The 7961-nt window shown below is 41.6% G+C and overlaps 2 pseudogenes; one reads left to right on the top strand and one right to left on the bottom strand.

Annotated features, from left to right (window-relative positions):
* Window positions 1–3036: 3036 nt before the first annotated feature.
* LOC134971316 (5S ribosomal RNA) lies at window positions 3037–3155 on the bottom strand (annotated as a pseudogene).
* Window positions 3156–6749: 3594 nt separating this feature from the next.
* Window positions 6750–6868, top strand: LOC134971315 (5S ribosomal RNA; annotated as a pseudogene).
* The last annotated feature ends 1093 nt before the right edge of the window (window positions 6869–7961 follow it).

Genomic DNA, 7961 nt, shown 5'->3' with positions numbered 1-7961 from the left:
GTAAAAAACATTTCAATGTCACTTCTATCCATAGTATCTAAATCCTCTAGTAATGTGCCTGACCACTTTACCATGGCTTTAGAAATCCATGCACAGGCAATAGTGGGCCTAAGCGCCACGCCTGAAGCAGTGTATATGGATTTGAGCATTGGGGGTAATTCCAAGTTGATCGCAGCAGGAATTTAGTTAGCAATTGGGCAAAACCATGTGCACTGCAGGTGGGGCAGATGTAACGTGCAGAGAGAGTTAGATTTGGGTGGGTTATATTGTTTCTGCGCAGGGTAAATACTGGCTGCTTTATTTTTACACTGCAATTTATATTACAGTTTTAATACACCCCACTCAAATCTAACTCTCTCTGCACATGTTACATCTGCCCCACCTGCAGTGCACATTGGAGGTCATTCCGAGTTGATCGCTAGCTGAATTTGTTCGCAGCGCAGCGATCAGGCTAAAAATCAGCAGTTCAGCGCATGCGTATGTGGCGCAATGCGCACGCGCGACGTACGGGCACAACGAACGATGCAGTTTTGCCAGTGGCGTAAGTTCGTCACAGTCGCCCGGAGCCAAGATAAATATTGGTGCCCCCCTATTTCCTATATTAAGATAAGTATATGTGTGTGTGTGTGTGTGTGTGTGTGTGTGTGTGTGTGTGTGTGTGTGTGTGTGTGTGTGTATATGGAGTGTTCTGAAAAAAATTTATATACTGTATTTATACATTTAATTGTCTTTTATTTGAAATCACACATTTCTTAGCAGTCATACCCAGGATTAGAACCCATGACCTGCTACACTAACAGCAGACACTTTACTGATGGAGTTATTTGCTCCTGTAGAGGAAGCATGAGAATTCTAACTGTATGAAGTTACGTGTAATTGTCAGAGAAGTATCTTCATATAGTTAGAATTCTCATATTTCCTATACAGGAGCAAACCGCTTCATCAGTAAGGTGTCTGCTTCCAGTGTAATAGGTTGTGGTTTCTAATCCTGAGTGTGACACTTGTAAAATGTGTATATTCAGTATAATAAAGTGGGTGTGATTTGTAAGGTGCAGGGACCAGTGAGGAAGTCGGCCACTGAAAAGACAGCGGAAGCTATCAATTAACTTAATTGAATGGTGTCACAGAATGGGAGGAAAGGTGCCCCCCTTCAGAGCAGGAGCCCAGCGGCAGATGACTCCGTTGCCTCCCAGAGTTCTGCCTCTGAGTTTTGCACAGGGTCTAACGATGCATTTCAGTCGCACTGCTTGCCGCAGAGTGATTGACATGAAGTGGGCGTTTCTGTGTGGTAACTGACCGTTTTCAGGGAGTGTGCGGAAAAACGCAGGTGTGCCAGGAAAAACGCAGGCATGGCTGGGCGAACGCTGAGGGGGTTTGTGACGTCAAATCTGGAACTGAATAGGCTGAAGTGATCGCAAGCGCTGAGTAGGTTTTGAGCTACTCTGAAAATACACAAAACATTTTTGTAGCAGCTCTGCGATACAACCGTTTGCACTTCTGCTAAGCTAAAATACACTCCCAGTGGGAGGCGGCATAGCATTTGCACGGCTGCTAAAAACAGCTAGCGAGCGATCAACTCGGAATGACCCCCATTGTTTTGCCCATTAGCTAACAAATTTGCTGCTGCTATCAGATCTGAATTAGGCCCTATGTACAAGGCAGTAAATAAAATTCATCTGACGGTTTACAGCCCTATTAATCATGAGAACATTCTCTATTTTTTTCTTCTTTCAAAAATGAACAACTAACTTTCTCTGTTATTTGACAACTCAGCAATACTTTGAAATCACTTTGCAGCCCATGATTTTGCTTGAAGCAACAGAGAGGTTAGTCGGCAGTACATAAATTCCCTGCGCTCACAAATAATGAGCGGCGAAGTTCTGCTGCTGGAAATCCCATCGACACTTTGCCCAGGTGAGCCGGCCAATTTCACACATCCTGGTATGAATGGTGCCGCTTGTTCCGGGCGATGGGAGACCTGGAAGGTGAGGATTCTGCCAAAGCTAAAGAATGTGCCGATGAATTGAGGTCCAGTGGCTGCATTACCTGAGACACTGTGCGTGTTTACATTCGTAATGCAGGAACATCAGGGAAATTAGTCCACAAATTAAGTGGCTGTTTGAGAGACAAAGTTCTATCTTGTTTCCTGCAATATTTTGGTGAATGTCTTAGGGGTAAATTTACTAAAGCTTTCAAAAGTGTAAAAGAGGTGATATTGCAACCAATCAGATTTTCTCTATCATTTTCTAGGATGCGATAAAGAAATAATAGAGAGAATCTGATATTGACAAAAAGGGGGTGGACCTCGGGAGAGGGGGGTGGGGCCTATGGCGGAGGGGCGGGTCTAGTGCCGGGACCCTTGTTTTCATAATTTTGGGGGGCATGCCCAGAGCTCCCCGAGCAACTGGGCAACCCCTAGCTAACCTTCCCTACACTGATAGATGCATCTATTCAGTGATCACCGGCTGCTCAGCAGAGCAGGGCAGCGGTGATCACTGGCTCTCCCAACTGTCCCCCATCCCCGCCCATGGGACGCTGCGGCCCGCGGGTTTGAACAGCGGGACAGTGTCCAATTAGCAGGACTGTCCTGCCGTATTCCAGACAGTTGGGAGGTATAGTTATACAACAAAAGGGAGAGAAGAAGACTCTTTTGTGGGTGCACTCTTGTATGTTTAAGAGGTCTCAGAAGAGACAATAAGTAAAGATTATAAATGAATTTTTAAATATAACTTTTATTAACAATAATTGATAAAATAGTAGAGTTTACTGTCAAAAATTGGAGGTAGGGGTGGGGGGAAGGGTGGGGGGGAGTTGGGGAAAAGAAAGGGGGGAACACAGAACGAATTAATTACAGTGTAAATACTGAATATTGTTCTGGAATGCCTGGGTGCGATAATAACAGCTGGAGACCCTGAAAATTGAAGCGTTTTTATTCTCTCATGAGCGATGATGAGGAGACAGATGGGATGATTAAAGATGGAATGAGCAAGATGAATCTGCTGTCAGTGTTAGACGCTGAGCAAAACCGTCCAGGAATTTCTACTAAACTGAGTATTCCTCGAGAGTCTCCCACTCGAGTACTGACCCAGCCCTACACTGCTTAGCTTCCAAGATCGGAAGGATTCGGGCGTTACCAGTGTGGTATGATAGTAGAAAAAATATTTGATATCGAGGGCTCGAGAATCACTGATGAGAGTTCACGAAAATGGAGAAATAAGAGAAAAGAAAAGACAAGAGAATGGGTGGAGGAGGAAAATAGGGGATCTGCTGCCACCGTTAGACCGGGATAATTACCCCTGAATCAGTGGTGAGAGTCCTGAAGATAGTATAAAGTGAGGAAAAGGAAACGATACTGATAGGTAAAAAAATTTTTTTGAGATTGGTTGATAGACAATGGGCTGCTTGATTGCAGGATGCTGATAGTACCTATGATAAAGGTACTAGGTGTGATAAAAAGCAATTTGTACACAATTAGCAGTCAAATAAATTGATTAGACCCATACATCACCATCAATTTGCTACTATCAGATTATTACAATTATACCAAAATGGTATCAGGTGGAAAAAGAAGGAGAAAATGAACAACAATTTCTTATTTGTGTTCCGCTGTATGCAGAGCTGCAGAAATACTATATAATATGATTGCAAGATGCTGATAGTACCTATGATAAAGGTACTTGGTGTGATAAAGAGCAATTGTACACAATTAGCAGATAATTAAATTGATTGGAACCATGCATCACCATCAATTTGATGCTGACAGATTATTGCACATTGTACCAAAATGGTATCAGGTGAAAAGAGAAAGAGATAATGAACAACAGCTGATTATACAGAGCTGCAGCAATGCTATATAATACGCAGTATAGAGGATAGTGATAAATTGCTCAGCCAAATGATTAGATCAATATTAATGACTGAAAATAAAGGTTTAAACAGTATCCTATGTGGTATTAAGCCGCTAAATGCCGACTATCTGTAAAACGGGTACTTGCAAAAAACAGCTTGATGAATGCTATTATCAAATATAAATATGCAAAAAGATGCTGATATTGAGCAGATATTACCCGGAATTGTATGGAACGATCAGTCACTAATATGAGCAGGATACTTTCTGAGTACGGAATGTCCGTGTCAAAGTCCAGGCAAATTGAAGATGCAGGATACACTGGTTCCCAGGAGCTGAGCAGTTCGTTTATAGCCGCACTGCCGATCAAAGTACCTGATGTATTGTGGAGACGTGGTCAGGTTGGCTGAGGAGAAGAGAGACACAATGTTCCTGGTCCCATCGATAACGATGGGACCAGGAACATCTTCAATTTGCCTGGACTTTGACACGGACATTCCGTACTCAGAAAGTATCCTGCTCATATTAGTGACTGATCAGGCTGCCAGGTGAGCAAGCCCAGGTGGTGAAACGTACGTCCAACTAACGGCCTCACGCACGGACTCCTCACTGCAGGAGGAGCCGTGACCAACAGCAGTCATTCAGAACGGCTGAGCGGCAATGATCCATCGAGTTCGGGGAGATCGCGAGTGGTAATGTACAATAACCTACGGGTCAGACTCACTCACCCGACACTCCCCACACACTCTCTCTCTTCCTGTCAACTTTCACTTTCACGGACAGACACCCGGTCTCCGGTGGCGCATCCGGACCCTGCAAGGCAAGTGGCAACAGGGTCCGCCTAACACCACATACGGCTTCTCAGGCTGCCGTCCGCTGCCTTTCTTTCCACGGCACAACCCACGATCCCACTCTCATCTGTCCTCCGCTCCAATGATGAGGTCAGACAGCAGATGGGATCAGTGAACTGGAGTGCCGACTATCCTTTGCCCTCAGAGTTACAGTCTCACACTTGACCAGTTACCTGCAGGTAATTTTGATAAAATAACAAGTACCAACGCATACAAAAACATGGCAATAAACAAGGCGCAATTATTGGGGATATAAACACCTGTGATTTTGTTTTAACTTGTGCCTATTAAGATAATATCAATTGTTACCTAGCAACAGCAATGTTTTTTATTAAGAGCAGGTCTGTTTTGTGCAATCTCATTGCACAATAAATGTTGTTAAATGATGCAGTGTTATTAACACAATTGTGATTTAGTCTATTACTGTGGGCCTTTTTATTTCATTTTCGGACTCTGGCTCAGACCCAAGTGGCGCATTTAGGACCCTGCAAGGCTCATAAGCATCAGGGCCCATCTAACACCACGTTGGGGTCTCTAGCCAGTGTGCCAGTTCTATCTTTTTTCTGTGACACAGTCGACGGTCCTACTCTCATCTTTCCTCCGCTCATGGATGAGGTTAGACAGCAGATGGGACTAGCAGACTAGAGTGTCACTATCTAATTTTCTACTATCCATGCCAGCATAATCTTGTTTTTTCTTTATTTGCATTTGTTACATACCTGACAAACAACACTAATGTGTCAGTTTTTCATTCAAGATACAAATGAATCATTTTGGAGACAGAATGTTGCAGTAAAACCCAATTGTAACTATGTATTCTCTAACAGACATGGATATTATTTTCTCTTTAACATGGAAGAGATGTTAAAACACAGATTTACTCTGTGAAATATGGGGAGAAGCTGATCTCACATACACAGCAGTATTTTTCTGCAAGGTGTAATTAATTATATCACCAATATCATCTCTGCTGCTCACAGGATATTTTTGATAGATTACTATCATTTTTTGTCATTAATTTCTGTGATTACTGCTGTTCATTGGATAAGTTTGATAGATTACTATCATTTTTCTTATCATCCATTGTTGAGCAAAATATACAAATAATTTTAAGATGATGATATTTGCTCTTTTTTGAATTATTCATATTTTTACCACTGTTTAAAAGGGGAATAAGTAATTGATACGTCTAATATACCCCTGTTATTTTATTTTAGTTGAGTATTGGATAAATAAAAGCTAAGTTTTAATTATAGACAATTTTCATCTTTTTCACATCATTAATCATCAAAAGAGTGCTCCAAATATAGGAATTTCTTCTATTTGGTAAGATGTGGGCTCTTCCACACCCACCAAATCATTCTGCAGCTCTGTATAATCAACTGTTGTTCATTATCTCTTTCTCTTTTCACCTGATACCATTTTGGTACAATGTGCAATAATCTGTCAGCATCAAATTGATGGTGATGCATGGTTCCAATCAATTTAATTATCTGCTAATTGTGTACAATTGCTCTTTATCACACCAAGTACCTTTATCATAGGTACTATCAGCATCTTGCAATCATATTATATAGTATTTCTGCAGCTCTGCATACAGCGGAACACAAATAAGAAATTGTTGTTCATTTTCTCCTTCTTTTTCCAGCTGATACCATTTTGGTATAATTGTAATAATCTGATAGTAGCAAATTGATGGTGATGTATGGGTCTAATCAATTTATTTGACTGCTAATTGTGTACAAATTGCTTTTTATCACACCTAGTACCTTTATCATAGGTACTATCAGCATCCTGCAATCAAGCAGCCCATTGTCTATCAACCAATCTCAAAAAATTTTTTTTACCTATCAGTATCGTTTCCTTTTCCTCACTTTATACTATCTTCAGGACTCTCACCACTGATTCAGGGGTAATTATCCCGGTCTAACGGTGGCAGCAGATCCCCTATTTTCCTCCTCCACCCATTCTCTTGTCTTTTCTTTTCTCTTATTTCTCCATTTTCGTGAACTCTCATCAGTGATTCTCGAGCCCTCGATATCAAATATTTTTTCTACTATCATACCACACTGGTAACGCCCGAATCCTTCCGATCTTGGAAGCTAAGCAGTGTAGGGCTGGGTCAGTACTCGAGTGGGAGACTCTCGAGGAATACTCAGTTTAGTAGAAATTCCTGGACGGTTTTGCTCAGCGTCTAACACTGACAGCAGATTCATCTTGCTCATTCCATCTTTAATCATCCCATCTGTCTCCTCATCATCGCTCATGAGAGAATAAAAACGCTTCAATTTTCAGGGTCTCCAGCTGTTATTATCGCACCCAGGCATTCCAGAACAATATTCAGTATTTACACTGTAATTAATTCGTTCTGTGTTCCCCCCTTTCTTTTCCCCAACTCCCCCCCACCCTTCCCCCCACCCCTACCTCCAATTTTTGACAGTAAACTCTACTATTTTATCAATTATTGTTAATAAAAGTTATATTTAAAAATTCATTTATAATCTTTACTTATTGTCTCTTCTGAGACCTCTTAAACATACAAGAGTGCACCCACAAAAGAGTCTTCTTCTCTCCCTTTTGTTGTATGTCTTACCACTGACTCAGGGTGCACCACCAAACTCAAGATAACATTAGAAAACTCAGATTTTCTCGTTGTATTATGTATTTTGGTTCTAACAATATCTATTAGATACCTTACCATTCTCCAGTGCGGTATACCCCCAATACATTCAGGTATAGTTATACACATATCAATCGAAAGAACATTCTCCATGGATAACTTATTCTAGAAGATTCTGTGTTATAAATAAACGAAGGATCGCTGTTATGTATGACAAACACATACAGGGATAGAAGCCTGTCCCTGCTGCGATGTGTAATAAGCAAAGCGATCGCTATTGCAATCACTTTACTTCCGGCTTCAGGACCCTGTTGCGCTACTGCTCATTAGCTCAGGAGCTGATTGGTTGGTACTATATCACAGTGTAATTTATCACTCTCCAAGGCTTGATAAATCTGGGCCTTAGTATTTACAAGCAGCCTCCAAAAACAGGTGTTTTTGGGAAATATATTTCCAATATTGATAAAAATGCCTCATAAATCCTCACGAGACTAGATGCAAGGTTTGTGGCCATAATACAAGACCTCTGTGCGGCCAGTAATAATGGTAGCAGTGAGAGTTCAGCACAGTGGTAGCTTTCTTCTCTCTGGCGTATAAGGAGGATATAGCGTCTGGCCTGTGTGTGACGCAGCGGCAGGATGTA

Source organism: Pseudophryne corroboree, chromosome 11 (genome assembly GCF_028390025.1).
Source record: "Pseudophryne corroboree isolate aPseCor3 chromosome 11, aPseCor3.hap2, whole genome shotgun sequence".
NCBI classification, from domain to species: Eukaryota; Metazoa; Chordata; class Amphibia; order Anura; family Myobatrachidae; genus Pseudophryne; species Pseudophryne corroboree.
The sequence above is the reverse complement of the archived record's forward strand: the minus strand, read 5'-3'. Positions and strand labels throughout refer to the sequence as shown.